The sequence below is a fragment of the Heptranchias perlo genome, unplaced genomic scaffold (assembly GCF_035084215.1).
Source record: "Heptranchias perlo isolate sHepPer1 unplaced genomic scaffold, sHepPer1.hap1 HAP1_SCAFFOLD_1188, whole genome shotgun sequence".
In the NCBI taxonomy this organism is placed as follows: Eukaryota; Metazoa; Chordata; class Chondrichthyes; order Hexanchiformes; family Hexanchidae; genus Heptranchias; species Heptranchias perlo.
In genome coordinates, this window is record NW_027138416.1 from 24,520 (window position 1) to 46,375 (window position 21,856).

Below are 21,856 nucleotides of genomic sequence, written 5' to 3' on the forward strand. Positions count from 1 at the left end.
AAAAATACACTTTACCCAATGGCTCAAAAGCTGAACTTGTTCCACACGGGAGCTGGGAAAGGCCTCTCGACATTTCAGCCGATCAACAATTGAAAGCTGAATAATTTCACCCGTTACACCGTGACACCAGGCAGCAGATTTGCCTCCCGAATTTTCCCGACACGACACTTCAAACCGATGAATCCCTGCTTCACGGAAAGAAGAATTGTGTGTTTGGCTCTTTAGATTTAAAGATGTTGTGCCGGCCGCTTTACCATTTCAGCTCTCGCCAATCGCCCCCTCTCCCTCCAAAAACAAATAAACTCTCGCCTGCTATTGCAAGACGGGAGGCCAGAGGAGCCTCAGTGCCCACATGGGGACGTGAAGAAGTCGATGTGTTATGGAACCGGTTGTACCTTGAACTCCAGTCAAAATGTTTAGAAGGTTCAACTACTTTAGATGGTGCTGGAGCTCACAACCCCAGCATTTCTCGAGTGTATAATTATTGTAGAAATAACGCGCGCTGACCGATTGCTCCACTGGAGCCGCGCACGGTCTGTGTCCCCAGTGCTCCCATCAAACAGCTTCATCCTCGGTCTCTCAATTATCGCTTCCTGATCTTTCCCACACAGAAACCGCCAAACAAGAGGCGATTCGTTAAACATCAGCAGTGATCTTTAAAAGCCGTGAAATCTTAAACAATGCCCCTGAAGATAATAACATTTAATTATATTATTATTGACTAAAGGCCAATTTTTTCACGGTACTTGAAGGAGGATTTGGGCAAAGTGGGAGCTGAAATTATGAAACTCTCTCTGGGCTGTCGGTGATTGAAGAGATGGGCGTTATTTCATTTGAAAACCGAGGCTCGGAACTTCCTGATGAAGAAGTGTGAGAGAAGATTGTGGTTAGTGGCAGTTGCCGGGGAGATCGAGAGGAGAGGGAGAAAAGTCAAAGTCACAGCTGTGACAGCTCAAGTGCTCTGCTTATCTGTAATATTTAGACAGTAATGTACAGTACAGGACAAACCAGTTTAGAATGTGACCGTGACATGTAAATGTGACGACACGTTCTTGTTTCTGGGCTCATGGAGGTCGGGGTATAATTCTCGATGCGAGGTTCATATCCCGGCGAATCCCGAATTTATCCCGGGACTATTGATCTTGAGCTGCGGTTCAAACTTTTGCGAAGAGGGAAAGGAAGTCCCCAAATCACTCCACCTGAATCTCAAGCGCTTTCGGAAGAAATTCAGTTCAAACAATCAGGACTTTAAAGGCACCTCAATGACCTGCACTTTCATTGATCGAGCTTTGCTTACAATTACATTCGACCTTGAAACCGCTCTGGGTTTTCATCTCACTGAAGCAGAGTGAGGCCGCTCTGTATCTGTGAGCATGTTGGTGACGAGGTTCGCTCTGATATTGGTCGCTTTCAATTTTTAAAATTTCACGAAGCCTCAGGGAAAAGAAACCGAGAATCGAATTGTCCCTGTACGTGATGAATTGAAGGGATTGGTGCTCCAAGCAGATCTGGAAAATGCGCAGTGCGGTCGCTCAGGAATTACAAATCCACCCTCTCACCACTCGGCGATCATATTAACTGAGCTTTACTCTGGCCCAGTGTCACCGCGCTGAAATCGAGTATTTCTCCGGCACGTTTCTCTTAACTTCACAGTTGCTGGTTCAAGAGTGAAGACCGGCTCGTTGGATTTTCACTCCTGCAAGTTTCAACCATTCATTTTGGAAAAGTAAACTGACAGCAGACAGCTGTTCTATTGGTCACTGCAATCAAACAGTTCAGCTCAGTGAGTTACTGGTTTAGTGGGTGACTTCTTCACCTGTCTCGGTGGTGCTATCGGTTGGTGCAAAAGTTTGATGTTTCGAGCCCTAATTTTATTTTCCCTCAGGATTCATCACCTCAAAGTTCCAGGGTTTCAAAGTGTATTTTGTCTGCAAGAAAATGTACCGTGATCATTGCCGGCTGAGCAGGGCTGATATTCCACCATTTACCCTGTTGTCGGAGAGCAGGCACATGAATCATATAAAGGAATGGAACATTGGCTTCACGGAAATCACAATTCATAACCCATTTATTTTAAGCGGGTTTATTTTAAATGAGTCAACGCCTGCCTTAAATGGTAGACTCAGGACAGTCACACAAACAGGTTAAATCTTCATAGAATAATTACCACAGTCATTTTTAGACTGGACGCCTCACGGCGACTTTGCTGTCAGTGAAGAGAGACGAGAAAGACCAAAGAGTTTGCCCCTCTCAGTGTGGCCCTGAAGGACTGTGTCCAGGCTGAAGTTCTGTTCCCACCGGACGATCCTCCCCCCAGATTGTCCTTTCTGAGCTCCAGTCAGGTGATGCTAAACACTCAGGTGGGAAAGACCAAAATCTACAACAAGGTGATTAAAACAAAGCTGATTTATTTAACAGATATCCAGAATATTAAACTCCAGCCCAGTTATAGGGCTTATTAACATCAGGAGAAACAAACCCCAACTGTCAGAATGAACATGGTTCAGTCCTGGATGGGATTAACAGCAGAATCCAACCCCTGTAGTCATATGTGAACTCACTGGTGTCTCAGCACGTGTGATGACTGAGTGAATCCCTTCCCACACACGGAATCATAGAATCAGAGAATGCTGCAGCACAGAAGGAAGCCATTCGGCCCATCGTGTCTGTGCCTGCCGAAAAAGAGCTATCCAGCTTACTCCCACTTTCCAGGGCTTGGTCCGTAGCCCTGTAGGTTACGGCACTTCAAATGCACATCCATGTACTTTTGAAATGAGTTGAGGTTTTCTGCCTCGACCACCCTTTCAGACAGTGAGTACCAGACCCCGATCACCCTGTCCGCTTCTGTGTATCCTCTAACTTTATCACTGTTATCCGGAGGTCGAGGAGACAACCATTCGCTCCTCGATGACATAAATCGTGAATTATACCCTGACCCCGACGAGCCCAGAAACAAGAACGTGTCCTTAAATTAAAGTGTTACAGACACATTCTATGAGAGGTCTGTCTGTGCGATGAAATGGTGTTTTTGAACAGTCATTCTGATATCGGTTTCCTCCTCAAACCTCAACAAATACCAATTCCAAAGTGTGACTTTGTCGCTGAATTCCACAAATTAGGTAAAAATAATAAGTGACACAAAACACTGTTGGGAGTTGAACCCAGGATCGCCTGTTTACAAGACAGATGCTTTAACCAATTAAACCACAGCACCAATTCACAGCACCTGTTCCCCACCTCGTCTCACTAATATCGATCAGCGACACGTTACTGTCTGTTCGAGGCACAGACCGTTTTATCTTTGTCTATTTCCCTTGTCCGTTCACCTGTGCATCCTGATACTGCCTGCATTTCTCGCTGTGTTTATCTTTGTGTATCCATCAGTGTGTTGATACACGGATGATTAAGTGTGCTTGTGTTTGTTACATTAAATAAATTAGGGGTTCAGACAATTCGGGGTTCAGACAATTCTCGCTCTGACATTGGAGAACTATTGAGTCATAGAGTTATACAGCACGGATAGAGGCCCTTCGGCCCATCATTGAGCCGAACTTTACAGCAAAGTGTTGTTTATTGTGGTGCTGAAACGAAAAACCCGAAGAGGTCCAAAAAGGGAAAAGGAGCAAAAACTTGTGAGGGAAAATAACGACAACAATCAAGGTATTTACAGGTATATTAAGAGAAAGAAGGGTGACTAAGAGTAATGTGGGACCCTTAAAGACAGATGGAGGTGATATTGTAATTGAAAATCAGGAAATGGCAGAGTTGCTAAATATTTACTTTGCATCGGTCTTCATAGAAAAGGATGAGGTGAACATAGCAGAGACACGAGGAAAACTGTAAATAAATCAAGGGGATTCAGTGTAAATAAAATAATGGCAATGGAGAAAATAATGAGATTGAAGATTGTCAAATCTCCAGGACCTGATTTTACCATCCCAGGGGAATAAGAGGAATAGGTAAGGAACTTGTACTCATGATCGATCAAAACTCTCTTGATTCAGGAATTGTTGCTTTAATTGAAACATTGTCAATGTCACTCCATTATTTCGGATGGGTCGGAGAGATAAAGTTGGAAATTCTAGGCCTATCAGTCTGACGCCTGTTGTGGGGAAGTTACCAGTATCCGTTATTGGGGAAAGAATGACTGAGCACTTGGATAAATATGGAGTAATCAGAGAGAGCCAGCATGTATTTGTAAAGGGGAAGTCAAGTCTAACAAAGCTCGTTGAACTTTTTGAAGATGTAACTAACGTGCTCGATAATGGAGTGTCTCTGGGTGTTAGATGGACATTGACTTCCAAAGGCATCCAATAAGGGACCACATAAGAGACTGTCAACAAAAATGAGAGTGCGTGGAATTTAAGGCAACCTATTGAAATGGGTCGGGAGTTAGTTAGAAGGTGGGAGGCAGAGGCCCGGGATAATAAGGGATGTACTCAAATTGGCCGGATGTGATTAGTTCTGGAGCATCAGCTTTTTCCGATATGTATAAATGACGGAGATGAAGGAATAGAGAGCCGAACACTCACGTTTGTCGCTGACATCGAGTTAGGAGGCGCAGTGAGTAGTGTAGATGGGAGCATAAAGTTACAAAGGGAAATTGATAGATTCAGTGAGTTGGTAAAACTGTGTCAGATGGAGCTTACATAGAATTACATCGAATGTACATCACAGAAACAGGCAATTCGGCCCAACCAGACTATACCGGTGTTTATGCTGCAGACGAGCCTCCTCCAACCCCTCTTCATCTAACCCTATGAGTAAACTCTAATATTCCCTTCTCCTCTATGTGCTTATCCAGCTTCCCCGTAAATGCATCCATTCTATTCGCCTTAACTACTCCTTGTGGTGGCGAGTTGAACATTCTAACGCCTCTCTGGGTAAGTCTGTTTCTATTGAATGCCAGATTGGATACATTAGTGACTGTATTAATGTTTCAGAAGATGGGATGATCGAGTGAATCTCTTCCCACACACGGAGCAGGTGAAAAGTCTCTCCCCAGTGTGAGTGCATCGATGTCTCAGCAGTTCGTTTCTGATTTTAAATCTCTTCCCACAGTCAGAACATTTAAAGGTCTCTCAGTGTGAACTCGTTGGTGTCTCAGCAGGTTGGATGACTGAATGAATCTCTTCCCACACACAGAGCAGGAGAACGGCCTCTCCCCAGTGTGGGTGCGTTGGTGCATCAGCAGGGTGGATGACCGAGTGAATCCCTTCGCACACGCAGAGCAGGTGAACGGTCTCTCCCCAGTGTGGGTGCGTTGGTGTGTCAGCAGAATACTTTTGCTTTTAAACCTCTTCTCACAGTCAGAACATTTAAAAGGTCTCTCATCAGAGTGAGCTCGCTGGTGTGACAGAAGGTGTGATGACCGAGTGAATCCCTTCCCACACACGGAGCAGGTGAACGGCCTCTCCCCAGTGTGAGTGCGTTGGTGTCTCAGCAGGTTGGATGCCCAAGTGAATCCCTTCCCACAAGCAGAGCAGGTGAACGGCCTCTCCCCAGTGTGAGTGCGTTGGTGTGTCAGCAGAATACTTTTGCTTTTAAACCTCTTCTCACAGTCAGAACATTTAAAAGGTCTCTCATCAGAGTGAACTTGCTGGTGTGACAGAAGGTGTGATGACCGAGTGAATCCCTTCCCACACACGGAGCAGGTGAACGGCCTCTCCCCAGTGTGAGTGCATTGGTGTTTCAGCAGAATACTTTTGCATTTAAACCTCTTCTCACAGTCAGAACATTTAATAGGTCTCTCATCAGTGTGAACTCGCTGGTGTGTCAGGAGGCCGGATGACTGAGTGAATCCCTTCCCACACATGGAGCAGGTGAACGGCCTCTCCCCAGTGTGACGGCGTCGATGAGTTTCCAGCTGTGACGGGTAATTGAATCCCTTCCCACAATCCCCACATTTCCACGGTTTCTCCGTGGTCCGGGTGTCCTTGTGTCTCTCCAGGTTGGACGATCAGTTGAAGCCTCGTCCACACAGAGAACACGTGTACGGTGTCTCCCCACTGTGAATGGTGTTATGTTTTTTCTGGCTGTGTAACTGGTTAAAGCTCTTTCCACAGACAGTGCACTGGAACACTCTCACTCGGGTGTGTGTGTCTCGTTGCTTTTCCACTCACACTGATGTTTGAAACCTTCTCCCATGGATAGAACAGACAAACATTTCTCCTTCGACATTCAAAGGCCGATGATATTCAGGTCCTGATGAATCGAGTGACTCTGTCAGATCTTGACGTGATCTTTGGTTTGAGTTTCCCTCTGCAAATCCTCCCCTGTAAAAGTAGTTTATAAAAGTTATCACTGTAAGTACAGGATAGAAATTCAGATCAGACAACTCTACTTTCTATGGAACATTATTTCCTCTCTCATTCCTCAAAGCTGTAAATCCCCGTCCCACACACTCTCCCTCCTCCCTGTGCTGAAATCCAAACCCATCGCATCATCTTTCAGTGGCCCGAAACCATGAGTGAAAGGGTGAGAGAGGAATGTGAGAGAGTGAGTGTGTGAGAGTGTGAGAGAGTGTGAGTGTGAGTGAGTGTGAGTGTGAGAGAGTGTGAGTACAGCAGTGGGCTCGGTGTGGAGAATGAAGTGGGGCAGGTGGAGCATATTTCATTGGGGCAGCAGTGATCATAATCTCATTAGGTTTAGAACAGTTATGGAAAAGGACAGGGGACAGTCAAATGTGAAAATTCTTAACTGGAGGAGGGCTAATTCCAGTGAGTTAAAAAGGGATCTTGTCCGTGTGGATTGGAATCAATAAATTGGCAGGCAGAACAGTAATTGAACAGTGGGAGGCCTTCAAGGAGGAGTGGGTTTGGGTACAGAGTAGACAGATTCCCACGAGGAGGAAAGGAACAGCATCCAAAGCTCGAGCTCCCTGGATGACTGAAGATGTAGAGATCACCATTTCTCCTTCATTTGCAGACTCTCCCTGACCGATCACCATTTCTTCTTCATTTACAGACTCTCCCTGACCGATCACCATTTCTCCTTCATTTGCAGACACTCCCTGACCGATCACCATTTCTCCTTCATTTACAGACGCTCCCTGACCGATCACCATTTCTCATTCATTTACAGACGCTCCCTGACCGATCCCCATTTCCCCTTCATTTACAGACGCTCCCTGACCGATCACCATTTCTCCTTCATTTACAGACGCTCCCTGACCGATCCCCATTTCCCCTTCATTTACAGACGCTCCCTGACCGATCACCATTTCCCCTTCATTTACAGACGCTCCCTGACCGATCCCCATTTCCCCTTCATTTCCCGGCGGGGAGTGAGGGGGGGATAATGTTCACTGTTTTATATTCGGGTCTGGGGCCGCACTCGGGGTTTGTAAAGCCTGAGCCTGGGCCTGAGCCCGGACCCGGGCCCCGGGGTTTATTGAGCCTCTTGCTCCGATCCTCTGACCTGCACCGAACGCGCTCCTCCCGCAGCCTCGACTGGCCGCGCATGCTCAGGACACACTGACCGATAATGAGGCACTACGGCGCCTGCGCACTGGGCTCCACTGATTCGGATAGGGCACAATCTGAACCGCGCTGCATGCTGGGTGATGCAGCCGCCATTGATGATCTTAATATCAGGCCGAAAAACAAAGACATTTGAAGCAGGAAGAGCGCGTTTGGACCAAAGATAATAAAATAAACTGAAACCCCAGCCCTTCGTGCCATTTAAACCGGCACAAACACACAGCGCAGACGTTCCACCAGTTTGGTGAAATCAGGAAATATTTTTTACGGTAACATTTATTAATTTCGTTTTATTAATTGTTGCAACTGACGGGTTCAATTAATGTTTATTTTCGAACTGCACCTCAGGATGTCAATTTCACCTCTAATCCGGTCCTGGTGATTAAGGAGAGTTCCGGACCAATCGGAGGAGCGGAAATCGACAGGAAGGGTGAGAGGGTGAGTTGGTCCTCCAACAAGTCGGAGTGTGTGAGGGGCGGGAGTTGAGGCACAGAATGGGCGGGTCTAAGCCCAGATGTCCCTCATCGTCTGAAACATAATATTTAAAACCTAATTTATCTTAAACTCCAGGAGACAACTCGACCTTTCTGTTGCGTCTTGAAACAGATCAAACCAGATGAGGTGGAGCAAACATTTCAACATTTGTTAGAAAAACATATTAATTATCAAAGGCAAAAATGAATCATTTGAGATAACTCAAGTCTACTGATAAAGTGAATGTAGTGGATGTTGTGTACATTGATTGTGAAAGGGTTTTTGGTAAGATGCCGGACAGGAGGCTTGTTGATAAAATTAGTACTTACCGTATTGAAAGGAATGAGGCAGTGTGGAAAGGAAGTTGTGTGAAGGGCAGAAAACAGAGAGTAGTGGTTAATGGATGTTCTCCAGACTGGAGGGATGTAAACAGTGGTGTCCCCCAGGGTCAGTGTTGGGACCATTACTAACCACAATATAGAGAATGATCTGAGCTTGGGTATGTGGGACACAAGGTGAAAATCTCTAGATGACTCCAAAATTGGCACCGGGGCAACTGTGAAGAGGAGTCAGTGACTTCATTGTGACGTCCACGGGTTAGTAAATGGACCAGGTGAAGTTTAATGCAGAGAAATGTGACGAGATGCATTTTGAGAGGAAGAAAAATGAGATGAAATGTAAACTAAATGGTGAAAGTTTAAAAGTAGAGCAGCAGAGAGACTTAGGGATGGAAGGTTCTAAATAATGCATTGTCTTATTAATTAACAAGTCTGAGAGTCAGCAACTTTAATACCTCATGAAGAAATATATGAGTAAATTCTCTTTCCTCTACCATACCAGACTAAACATGCAAATCCCCCGTGTAGACGAGATCAGCCCTCTGGATGGAACCACGGACTCCCTGAGCTTGATCTCCGGTGTCTCCAGTCCCAACTGCCCCTTACTTCAGTAGCCCCTCACTTTTATACCCTGTTGTGATCCATCTCTGTCACTGGAGCTGGAACTTCCCTAATCTGTGGTTTACAAGGACACATTGCTTGGTTCCCAGCAGTTACTTTTCTTCAGTAGTGTTCTCATGATCCCTGAACTACCCTGCTTACTGTTAATTAGAATCATAGAAAATTTACAGCACAGAAGGAGGCCATTCAGTCCATTGTGTCCGCGCCAGCCGAAAATGAGTCACCCAGCCTAATCCCACTTTCCAGCACTTGGTCCATAGCCTTGTAGGTCATGGCACTTCAGGTGTATATCCGGGTACCTTTTAAATGAGTTGAGGGTTTCTGCCTCTACCACCCTTTCAGGCAGTGAGTTCCAGACACCTACCAGCCTCTGGGTGAAAAATGTTTTCTCAGCTCCTCAATAATCCTTCCACCAATCACTTTAAATCTATGCCCTGCCCCTTGTTTATTGACCTCTCTGCTCAGGGAAATCAGTCCTTCCTGTCCAGCCTATCTCGGCCACACATAAATTTGTACACCTCAATTAAATCAATCCTCAGCCTCTTCTGTTTCAAAGAGAACAATCCCAGCCTATCCAATCTTTCCTCATAGCTAAAATTATCCAGTCCTGGCAACATCCTCGTAAATCTCCCCTGCACCCTCTCGAGTGCAATTACACCCTTCCTGTAATGTGGTGACCAGAACTGTACGCAGTACTCAAGTTGTGGGCCTAACCATTGTTTTATACAGTTCCAGCCTAACCTCCCTGCTCTTATATTCTATGCCGTGTCTAATAAAGGAAAGAATTCCATTTGCCTTGTTAACCACCTTATCTACCTGTCCTGCTACCTTCAGGGATCTGTGGACATGCATTCCAAGGTCCCTCACTTCTTCTACACCTTTCAGTATCCTCCCATTTATTGTGTGCTCCCTTGCCTTATTTGCCGGCCCCAAATGCATTACCTCACACTTCTCCGGATTAAATTCCATTTACCATTTTCCTGCCCACCTGACCAGTCCATTGATATCTTCCTGCACTCTACAGCTTTCCTCCTCACTATCAACCATGCGGCCAATTTTGTATCATCTGCAAACTTCTTGATCAAGCCCCCTACATTTAAGTCCAAATCATTAATATACATCACAAAAAGCAAGGGACCGATTACTGAGCTCTGCGGAACCCCACTGGAAACAGCCTTCCAGTCAAAAAAACACCCCTTGATCATTACCCTTTTCTTCCTGCCACTGAGCCAATTTTGGATCCAACCTGCGCCTGGTTATCAGTATCTCAGTTTGGAGATTCAAACACGCACAGCCCACCAAACAAACTAGTTATTTTTTTCGCTATTCCCAATACTCTGGAATGCAGGCAGCTGGAGGCTGATCTTAAAATAGCTCCTGCCCCCCTCCCGGGGAGGAACGGTCAGTCCTGTTCCAGCATCACGCTGGGCGAGTTTGGGAAACACACGGACATGGAGCAGTTGGGACTGGGATTATCAGGGGGTCGCATCAGATGGACGAGTGGCGTCTTGTCGATATTGTGAGTGATGTTGGGACTGAGAACTTGTCCGTCAAAGCGGAGAGCGATTTGACGAGCGCGGCTCTGGTGACTCTCTCTCTCACCCTCCGCAAAGTGCTCAAGCCCGGCCTTCGGGAATCTCGTTTCTTATTCCTGAATTTTGCCTCGGGCCAGTGCAGGGAAAGTTTTTATTAATGATCCAGCTTTCAGACTGATCGTGGTGTGAAAAGATGGGAAATACAGAATGTGAACTTGCACTGGATTACAATGAGAAGTGTTTCATTTTGGACTCTGTATAAATTCAGTATCTTTTTTTTGAAAATACACATTATTAAAATGAGTTTCTTTGTGTCTCACATTCCCCTTAAAGTTCTTTCATCCCCAGGGTCCTCACTCACCTCCTGTTAGTTCACAGTTGACTTCTGCTCAATGAGCCGGTGGTGGGAATTAAGAAATGATTTCAATTTCAATTAACAGTTAATTCAAAAAGCAGCCACTTTAATTTAAGAGCAGCGGAGGCTGTAAAGGTTCGACAGGAATAAACCAGGCCTGGACTCGCAAGGAACAGAGATTGTGCCTTGAAACAATAAACCGTTTTGTTTTTCTAAAATAATTTCTCAGAGACGCCGTTTCTTGGAGAAAGGGAAGAAAATTTGACCCTTTTGCCTTTCTCTCCCGACCTTTCCTGGGCCGTGAGGTCGAACAGCTTCTATCAGGTCACTGGTGCCAGGCCTGGGCACCAGTTAGACCTGCGTTGCCCACGCTGAGGAGGAGGCACTGTGCTTTCCCTGGCGGTTATAAGGCGTCCAAAATCAGAATACCAGGTTAATAGCACAGGGGATGGAGATGTCACCGGTGGACACAATGCCTGGACTTTCCGGCAACAGGGTGAGGGCGGGAATTCTGCCCATCGCCCCCTGACCGCACCCTGGTCATTACCCAGTTTCCTGGGTCAGCGGCCATTAGTCACGGTGGGCCCCGGCCCCTGATGGAAATTCCACCGGCGAGCAGCAGCCCAGCGGCCCCCGGGAAACTTGTCGCTGTTGCTGCAGCATGCGAGGATGTGAAAGGCATCGAGCCTCCTGCCCCAGGCCCAAGGAGAGGCCTCAGGGAGAAGGGAAATGTTCCGGGAGCCCAGGACCCCCCGCTCCCCCCCAACCCCGCTCCTCTCCCCCACCAACCCGGCAGGGGCCGGGTGAGCTGCCCGGGCTGTCCGAGCCCTGTCCCCACCTACCCGGCAGGGGCCGGGTGAGCTGCCCGGGCTGTCCGAGCCCTGTCCCCACCTACCCGGCAGGGGCCGGGTGAGCTGCCCGGGCTGTCCGAGCCCTGTCCCCCACCTACCCGGCAGGGGCCGGGTGAGCTGCCCGGGCTGTCCGAGCCCTGTCCCCACCTACCCGGCAGGGGCCGGGTGAGCTGCCCGGGCTGTCCGAGCCCTGTCCCCCACCTACCCGGCAGGGGCCGGGTGAGCTGCCCGGGCTGTCCGAGCCCTGTCCCCACCTACCCGGCAGGGGCCGGGTGAGCTGCCCGGGCTGTCCGAGCCCTGTCCCCCACCTACCCGGCAGGGGCCGGGTGAGCTGCCCGGGCTGTCCGAGTCCTGTTCTGACACAACACACTCCCGACTCCAGCTTTCAGTTGAAAATTAATTTTATTCTTGGAATGAGTTTGTAAAGATTCCCAAAGACTGGAATGGTTTAGACAGGGACAGGGAGAGGCCGCAGTCTCTGGCCACTCACGCAGGGAGCAGGAGGAGGAGAGGCGAGTTTTCGAAGTTTGATCCGCCCAAACGGTCCAAGTTTCACTCTGTCCCTGCCTCGAACCTCCGAGGGTCGAACTGCTCGGGCTCCGCACCTCCCCTGGGCCTGCAGTGGGCCCACGCCATGCGGTGTTGAAAGACACGGGGAGAGCTGCACTTGCTCGCTGCAGAGAACTTATTAAAAGCACGTAAAGCCCCTGGTCAAGATGGGCATCACACAGCAGGTCTGACTGGCAACCTTCACACGAGCAGCACATTTAAATCAGGGTGTTGGACAGACTGTGAACGGGCACTGATCAAACTGGAGTCTCCAATGTCAGATACAGGCCCCAAATTACCCACCCGGATTCATAGAATCATAGAAGTTACAACATGGAAACAGGCCCTTCGGCCCAACATGTCCATGTCGCCCAGTTTATACCACTAAGCTAGTCCCAATTGCCTGCACTTGGCCCATATCCCTCAATACCCATCTTCCCCATGTAACTGTCCAAATGCTTTTTAAAAGACAAAATTGTACCCGCCTCTACTACTGCCTCTGGCAGCTCGTTCCAGACACTCACCACCCTTTGAGTGAAAAAATTGCCCCTCTGGATCCTTTTGTATCTCTCCCCTCTCACCTTAAATCTGTGCCCCCTCGTTATAGACTCCCCTACCTTTGGGAAAAGATTTTGACTATCGACCTTATCTATGCCCCTCATTATTTTATAGACTTCTATAAGATCACCCCTTAACCTCCTACTCTCCAGGGAATAAAGTCCCAGTCTGTCTAACCTCTCCCTGTAAGTCAAACCATCAAGTCCCGGTAGCATCCTAGTAAATCTTTTCTGCACTCTTTCTAGTTTAATAATATCCTTTCTATAATAGGGTGACCAGAACTGTACACAGTACTCCAAGTGTGGCCTCACCAATGCCCTGTACAACTTCAACAAGACATCCCAACTCCTGCATTCAATGTTCTGACCAATGAAACCAAGCATGCTGAATGCCTTCTTCACCACCCTATCCACCTGTGACTCCACTTTCAAGGAGCTATGAATCTGTACTCCTAGATCTCTTTGTTCTATAACTCTCCCCAACACCCTACCATTAACGGAGTAGGTCCTGGCCCGATTCGATCTACCAAAATGCATCACCTCACATTTATCTAAATTAAACTCCATCTGCCATTCATCGGCCCACTGGCCCAATTTATCAAGATCCCGTTGCAATCCTAGATAACCTTCTTCACTGTCCACAATGCCACCAATCTTGGTGTCATCTGCAAACTTACTAACCATGCCTCCTAAATTCTCATCCAAATCATTAATATAAATAACAAATAACAGCGGACCCAGCACCGATCCCTGAGGCACACCGCTGGACACAGGCATCCAGTTTGAAAAACAACCCTCGACAACCACCCTCTGTCTTCTGTCGTCAAGCCAATTTTGTATCCAATTGGCTACCTCACCTTGGATCCCATGAGATTTAACCTTATGTAACAACCTACCATGCGGTACCTTGTCAAATGCTTTGCTGAAGTCCATGTAGACCACGTCTACTGCACAGCCCTCATCTATCTTCTTGGTTACCCCTTCAAAAAACTCAATCAAATTCGTGAGACATGATTTTCCTCTCACAAAACCATGCTGACTGTTCCTAATTAGTCCCTGCCTCTCCAAATGCCTGTAGATTCTGTCCCTCAGAATACCCTCTAACAACTTACCCACTACAGATGTCAGGCTCACTGGTCTGTAGTTCCCAGGCTTTTCCCTGCCGCCCTTCTTAAACAAAGGCACAACATTTGCTACCCTCCAATCTTCAGGCACCTCACCTGTAGCGGTGGATGATTCAAATATCTCTGCTAGGGGACCCGCAATTTCCTCCCTAACCTCCCATAACGTCCTGGGATACATTTCATCAGGTCCCGGAGATTTATCTACCTTGATGCGCGTTAAGACTTCCAGCACCTCCCTCTCTGTAATATGTACACTCCTCAAGACATCACTATTTATTTCCCCAAGTTCCCTAACATCCATGCCTTTCTCAACCGTAAATACCGATGTGAAATATTCATTCAGGATCTCACCCATCTCTTGTGGTTCCGCACATCGATGACCTTGTTGATCCTTAAGAGGCCCTACTCTCTCCCTAGTTACCCTTTTGCCCTTTATGTATTTGTAGAAGCTCTTTGGATTCACCTTTGCCTGATCTGCCAAAGCAATCTCATATCCCCTTTTTGCCCTCCTGATTTCTCTCTTAACTCTACTCCGGCAATCTCTATACTCTTCAAGGGATCCACTTGATCCCAGCTGCCTATGCATGTCATATGCCTCCTTCTTATTTTTGACTAGTGCCTCAATCTCCCGAGTCATCCAAGGTTCCCTACTTCTACCAGCCTTGCCCTTCACTTTATAAGGAATGTGCTTACACTGAACCCTGGTTAACACACTTTTGAAAGCCTCCCACTTACCAGACGTCCCTTTGCCTGCCAACAGACTCTCCCAATCAACTTCTGAAAGTTCCTGTCTAATACCATCAAAATTGGCCTTTCCCCAATTTAGAATTTTAACTTTTGGGCCAGACCTATCCTTCTCCATAGCTATCTTAAAACTAATGGAATTATGATCACTGGTCCCAAAGTGATCCCTCACTAACACTTCTGTCACCTGCCCTTCCTTATTTCCCAAGAGGAGGTCAAGTTTTGCCCCCTCTCTAGTCGGGCCATCCACATACTGAATGAGAAATTCCTCCTGAATACACTCAACAAATTTCTCTCCATCCAAGCCCCTAATGCTATGGCTGTCCCAGTCAATGTTGGGAAAGTTAAAGTCCCCTACTATTACCACCCTATTTTTCTTGCAGCTGTCTGTAATCTCCTTACATATTTGCTCCTCAATTTCCCGTTGACTATTTGGGGGTCTGTAGTACAATCCTATCAAAGTGATCTCTCCCTTCTTATTTTTCAGTTCTACCCATATGGACTCAGTGGGCGAACCCTCGGATATATCCCCTCTCACTACTGCCGTGATGTTCTCCCTAATCAAGAACGCAACTCCCCCTCCTCTCTTACCTCCTGCTCTATCTTTCCTATAGCATCTGTACCCTGGAACATTGAGCTGCCAGTCCTGCCCCTCCCTTAGCCATGTTTCAGTAATAGCTATAACATCCCAGTCCCATGTACCCATCCATGCCCTGAGTTCATCTGCCTTGCCCATCAGACTTCTTGCATTGAAATAAATGCAGTTTAATCTAGTCTTCCCTTGGTCTTTGCCCTGCTTTCTCAGACCATCTGTCCGGTCATGTTCTGTACACTCTCCCTTACTGCCTTTTGTTTCTGACACCACTTTATTTCCCACTGACTTCCTGCATCGGTTCCCATCCCCCTGCCACATTAGTTTAAACCCTCCCCAACAGCACTAGCAAACACTCCCCCTAGGACATTGGTTCCAGTCCTGCCCAGATGCAGACCGTCCAATTTGTACTGGTCCCACCTCCCCCAGAACCGGTTCCAATGGCCCAGGAATTTGAATCCCTCCCTCTTGCACCATCTCTCAAGCCACGTATTCATCTTAGCTATCCTGTCATTCCTACTCTGACTAGCCCGTGGCACTGGTAGCAATCCTGAGATTACTACCTTTGAGGTCCTACTCTTTAGTTTAACTCCTAACTCCCTAAATTCAGCTTGTAGGACCTCATCCTGTTTATTACCTATATCGTTGGTGCCTATATGCACCACGACAACTGGCTGTTCACCCTCCCCCTCCAGAATGTCCTGCAGCCGCTCCGAGACATCCTTGACCCTTGCACCAGGGAGGCAACATACCATCCTGGAGTCTCGGTTGCGTCCGCAGAAACGCCTGTCTATTCCCCTTACAATCGAGTCCCCTATCACTATAGCTCTGCCACTCTTTTTCCTGCCCTCCTGTGCAGCAGAGCCAGCCACGGTGCCATGAACCTGGCCACTGCCACCTTCCCCTGGTGAGCCATCTCCCCCAACAGTATCCAAAACGGTATACCTGTTTTGGAGGGAGATGACCGCAGGGGACCCCTGCACTGCCTTCCTACTCTTCCTCTGTCTGTTGGTCACCCATTCACTATCTCCCTCAGTAATTTTTATCTGCGGTGTGACCAACTCACTGAACGCGCTATCCACGACTTTCTCAGCATCGCGGATGCTCCAAAGTGAGTCCATCCGCAGCTCCAGAGCCGTCAAGCGGTCAAACAGTAGCTGCAGCTGGACACACTTCCCGCAGGTGAAGGAATCAGGGATACAGGAAGGATCCCTGAATTCCCACATCCCACAAGAGGAACATGACACGGCGCTGGGATCTCCTGCCATGACTTAACCCTTAAATTAGCTTAAGAACAACTACAGTGTCAAGAGAAAAAAAAAAGGAAAGAAAAACTACTTACCACTCCCTTTAAGGAGTTTACTCCTTTAAATTGTTCTCAATTTAGAGAATGTTAACTACACTGGGGACCTTGATTCACTAAAAAATAAACGCTACTTCCTATAAGACCTGCAGACCTTCCCTTTCCTTTTACTTCAGTTACTGTAGATAAGTAGAAATACTCACCTGAACCTACTCACCAATCAGGTGCCTCCCCTGTGTCGCGTCCCGATCTGATTCCTGACGTCACTTCGAACTCGGCTCGGCTCCGCTCGGCTCCTCTCAGCTGTTCTCAGCGCTCTGAAATCCCGCCTTTTATCGGACGCTCCCTCCGCTCGGCTCGGCTCCTCTCAGCTGTTCTCAGCGCTCTGAAATCCCGCCTTTTATCGGACGCTCCCTCCGCTCGGCTCGGCTCCTCTCAGCGCTCTGAAATCCCGCCTTTTATCGGACGCTCCCTCCGCTCACATCACATTCTCACAGACTGTTTGATGCAGCCATTTAACTTGGTGCTGGTGGATCAACACAGAGGGGAAAAGTGAACCCCATTTTGCTCACTGAAACTATTCTGGACTGACTGTCACAAGGACACGGCCCTGCCTTAAATAACTAGTCGAGCTGCTGTGGCCTCACCCAGGGGGAGCAGGACCACCGGGGGCCCTCGGATGATGCGAGGTTTGATAGCGGGGATAATCGCGGCCCGCAGAATGTTAGCCTAAGGTGGGGGGGCGAGGGGCCAGGCCTGGGTGGGGGGGGGGGGGGATCGAGGGGTAGGCCCGGGGATCGAGGGGCAGGCCCGGGGGGGGCGAGGGGCAGGCCCGGGGGGGGAGTCGAGGGGCAGGCCCGCGGGGGAGTCGAGGGGCAGGCCCGCGGGGGAGTCGAGGGGCAGGCCCGCGGGGGAGTCGAGGGGCAGGCCCGCGGGGGAGTCGAGGGGCAGGCCCGCGGGGGAGTCGAGGGGCAGGCCCGCGGGGGAGTCGAGGGGCAGGCCCGCGGGGGAGTCGAGGGGGGGGGCGAGGGTTAGAGGGGAGCAGGGTTCGATCAGAGGACACAGATTTACTGTAATTTTGGAAAGAACCAGATGGGAGAGGAGGAGAATTCTCTCTTTACGCAGCGAGTTGTTCTGATCTGGAATGCGCGGCCTGAAAGGGCGGTGGAGGCAGATTGAGTAATAACTTTCAAAAGGGAACTGGACAAATATTTGAAGGGGAGAAATCTGCAGGACCGCGGGGAAAGAGCAGGGGGGAGTGGGACTAATTGGAGAGCTGTTTCAAAGAGCCGGCACAGGCACGATGGGCCGAACGGCCTCCTCCTGTGCTGTAAGATCCTATGAGGTTCAAGGTGCAGCGGGGTCAGGGTGGAGCGGCTGTCACCAGCTCTGCCTGATGACCATCAGGTGAAGTCCAACACAGTGAAGGAAATGCAGCCCCCAGTGCACTCTCCCTCCCTGCAGCATTCCTCCAGGAATCCACTCGACACTGTGCAGCATCACACCGGCAAATGAGTTGGAGAGGAACTTCTACAAACGTCAGATTTTTCCCAAAGAAGTTCGGACGTTTGTCTCTCTCTCTCTCTCCTGGGGAGCAACGGGGCCGGGTGGAATTAATCCCAGTACCTTCCGAAAACAATCAATCAATCATCGAAAGCTCAGGGCAGCGAACACTATTGGTCCCACCTCCTGATCCAGGGCATGTCTGAGGATACTGATTGTTTCCAGGACTCCCTCAGACTGGTCTGAAACACCGACCGGGGGCCAATTACTGACTGCAATGCTACGAATTAAAACACAACCTACAGTTTAAATGTTCAAAGCACCCCATTTAATACAAAGAGACATTATTGTAAATTAACCCCACCCACTGAACACTCTCCAGGCACAGACAGACACACACGGGCCAACGTTTTACACACACACACACACATCGTCGTTACTCAATGAGCTTCTTGGCTTTGAAGAAGCGTCGCAGGTAGAAGACCTGCCAGGTGGCCAGGCCGACGAGGCAGCACATGGAGAAGATGCTGAAATACAGGACACGAGCACTGGTGGACTCTGCACGGAGGGAGGGAGGGAGAGAGAGAGAGAGAGGCCCATCAAACAGGTTGGAGGAGTGGATTCAATCTGCACTAAGATCACTTCACTGAAGGCAGCCCTCCCTCTTCCTTTCACCTTGCTGCCCCGAGCACCGTTTCCCTGCTCCTGGGTCACTGCTGCTCCGAGTCTGGCCTTTGGTTGATGCCTGGGGTCACTCCCTCCCCCGAATCCCCATCCTGGATCCTCTCTCGCTAAATAGCTCAGGTGAGAGCAGGGACATGGCAGGCCTTTCATGGGAGCGTCACTCTGTCCACAACTGACACCCTGTCCCTTTCCAACAGGTCAATCCCAGAACCTAGAATCTTACAGCACAGGAGGCCTCTCGGCCCATCGTGCCTGTGCTGGCTCTTTGAAAGAGCTGTCCCATTCGTCCCACTCCCCTGCCCTTTCCCCATAGCCCTGCAAATGTTTCCTTTCAGTGTTTATCCAATTCCCTTTTGAAAGTTATTATTAAATCTGCTTTCACCGCCCTTTCAGGCAGCTCATTCCAGATCATAACTCGCTGCGTAAAATAAAACCCTCATCGCCATCTGGTTCTTTTGCCAATTCCCTTAAATCTGTGTCCTCTGGTTACCGATCCTTCTGCCACTGGAAATAGTTTCTCTTTATTTAATCTATTAAAACCCTTCATAATTTTGAACACCTCTATTAAATCTCCCCGTAACCTTCTCTGCTCTAAAGAGAACAATCCCAGTTTCTCTCCATAACTGAAGTCCCTCATCCCTGGTACCATTCTAGTAAATCTCCTCTGCACCCTCTCCAAGGCCTTGACATCCTTCCGAAAGTGCAGTGCCCAGAATTGGACACAATACTCCAGCTGAGGCCTAACCAGTGTTTTATAAAGGTTCAGTATAACTTCCTTGCTTTCGTACTCGATGCCTCTATTAATAAAGCCCAGGATCCTGTATGCTTTTTTTTAAACAGCCTTCTCAATTTGTCACCTTCAAAGATTTGTGTCTGTGCACTCCCCAGGTCTCTCTGTTCCTGCATTCCCTTTAAAATTGTACCATTTAGTTTATATTGCCTCTCCTCATTCTTCCTACCAAAATGTATCACTTCCCACTTCTCTGCGTTAAATTTCATCTGCCATGTGTCTGCCCATTCCACCAGTCTATGTCCTCCTGAAGTCTGTTACTATCCTCCACATTGTTTACTACATTTCCGAGTTTCGTATCATCTGCAAAGTTTGAAATACCCTGAATACCCAAGTGCAAGTCATTAATATATATCCAAAAGAGCAGTGGTCCTAATACTGACCCCTGGGGAACACCACTGTATATTTCCCTCCAGTCTGAAAAACAACCGTTCATCACTACTCTCTGTCCCTTAGCTAATTTTGGAACCATGCAGCCACTGTCCCTTTAATCCCAGGGGCTTCAAATGATCCCTTCTGTCTCTGGACCCCGTTTATACCGTCCTTCCCCAAAAACTTATTCCACAACTCTGCCCTCTGGTGTAGAAAGGTCCCAGCCCTCTGACTCCAACTCCCTGGTTTAGATGAGTGGAGGCCTCCAGCCCATGGAGCACCCCATCTAACGGCCCATGAAAGGACTCTGTGTTTTCCCTCCGCTACCCTACTGAGAGCCTCCCCTCCGGGTGTTCCATCCTGCCCACACTCGCCCCAGTTTGGACACACGTTCCCTTATCCTGCAGTCAAACTTGGAATGAAAATATGCAGAATCTTATCTGCCTCGACAAGGCCCCCTTGTCAGAAGATGGTGGGTTCGAGCCCCACTCCAGAGACTCGAGCACCTCATCCAGGCCGACACTCCCAGTGCAGTACTGAGGGAGTGCCGCACTGTCTGAGGTGCCGTCTTTCCGATGAGACGTTAAACTGAGTCCCTGCCTGCCCCTCTCAGGTGGACGTAAAAGATCTCACGGACACTAATGGGAGAAGAGCAGAATTCTCCCCTGGGTGTTCTGGCCAATATTTATCCCTCAACCAACGCCACTAAAACACAGATTATCTGGTCATTATCACAACGCTGTTTGTGGGATCTTGCTGTGCGGATCTTGCTGCCTGTTCCCTAAATTGCAACAGTGACTACACTTCAAAATAATACATTATTGGCTATAAAGTGATCTGGGACGTCCCGAGGTCGTGGAAGGGGCGAAATAAATGTACGTTTTTTAAAAACTAAGTCCCTTTGACACTGGGGATCAGTCCTGCAGTCCTTTTAACCCCTGGCCCCTGGTACCCAAGCCCTAGACCACCCCTCTTTACTCCGAGGGCTAGTGGAGGGCAGTTGGGGCAAGGGATGCTTTGCCACAAAGTGCCTGAAGCAGAGCCCACTGCATCTTTCACAGGACGACTGGACAACCGGATGAAGCTGAGGCTCGTGCTATGGGGGAGAGAAGGGGAGAGGGGCTTATGTCCCGGGAGGTGGAGGGAGCTAAAACCCACAAACTTCTGACTCAGAGGGGTGAGTGACGCTGACCGAGGAACGAGACAGGGTCCCCGAGACCGAGAGCAGTAAGTGGAGAAGGGGCGGGTGTTGCAGACTGAAGCCTGTGCTGGGTGCTCCTACCATTGGTGTCCCTCATCTCTTCCTCTCGCTGCTTCATGTCGGCAAAGTCATTGACGATCGACTCTGACAGATCCTCCAATCGTCGCAGCTCCACCTCAAGTGGCTTCAGCTTCTCCGCCTTGGCGATCTGGGCAGGGAGAGAGAGAGAGAGAGACGGTCTGTAAGATCGGACAAAGATGTCGTCAATCCATTGTTGACTTGAGAGACCCACACGACAGAAAGGATATTGAAGCACTGGAGGCGAGGGGAGGAGTTGTAGAGAGGGACTAGGTTCTTAACACTCCCAATCTTGTTTCTTGATATCACGTGGAGTGAATCAAATTGGCTGAAGACTGGCTTCTGTGATGGTGGGGATATCGGGAGGAGGCCGAGATGGATCATCCACTCAGCACTTCTGGCTGAAGATGGTTGCAAACGCTTCAGCCTTGTTTTTGCACTCACGTGCTGGACTCCGCCATCATTGAGGATGGGGATGTTTACAGAGCCTCCTCCTCCCGTTAGTTGTTTAATTGTCCACCACCATTCACGACTGGATGTGGCAGGACTGCAGAGCTTTGATCTGATCCGTTGGTTGTGGAATTGCTTAGCTCTGTCTATAGCATGTTGCTTCTGCTGTTTACCATGCATGTAGTCCTGTGTTGTAGCTTCACCAGGTTGGCACCTCATTTTTCGATACGTCTGGTGGTGCTCCTGGCATGCTC

At 48.7% G+C, this 21,856-nt stretch overlaps 1 pseudogene; it reads right to left on the reverse strand.

The window, feature by feature from the left end:
- Positions 1-2,388: 2,388 nt before the first annotated feature.
- LOC137308080 (zinc finger protein 774-like) lies at positions 2,389-5,974 on the reverse strand (annotated as a pseudogene).
- Between the last annotated feature and the right edge of the window lie 15,882 nt (positions 5,975-21,856).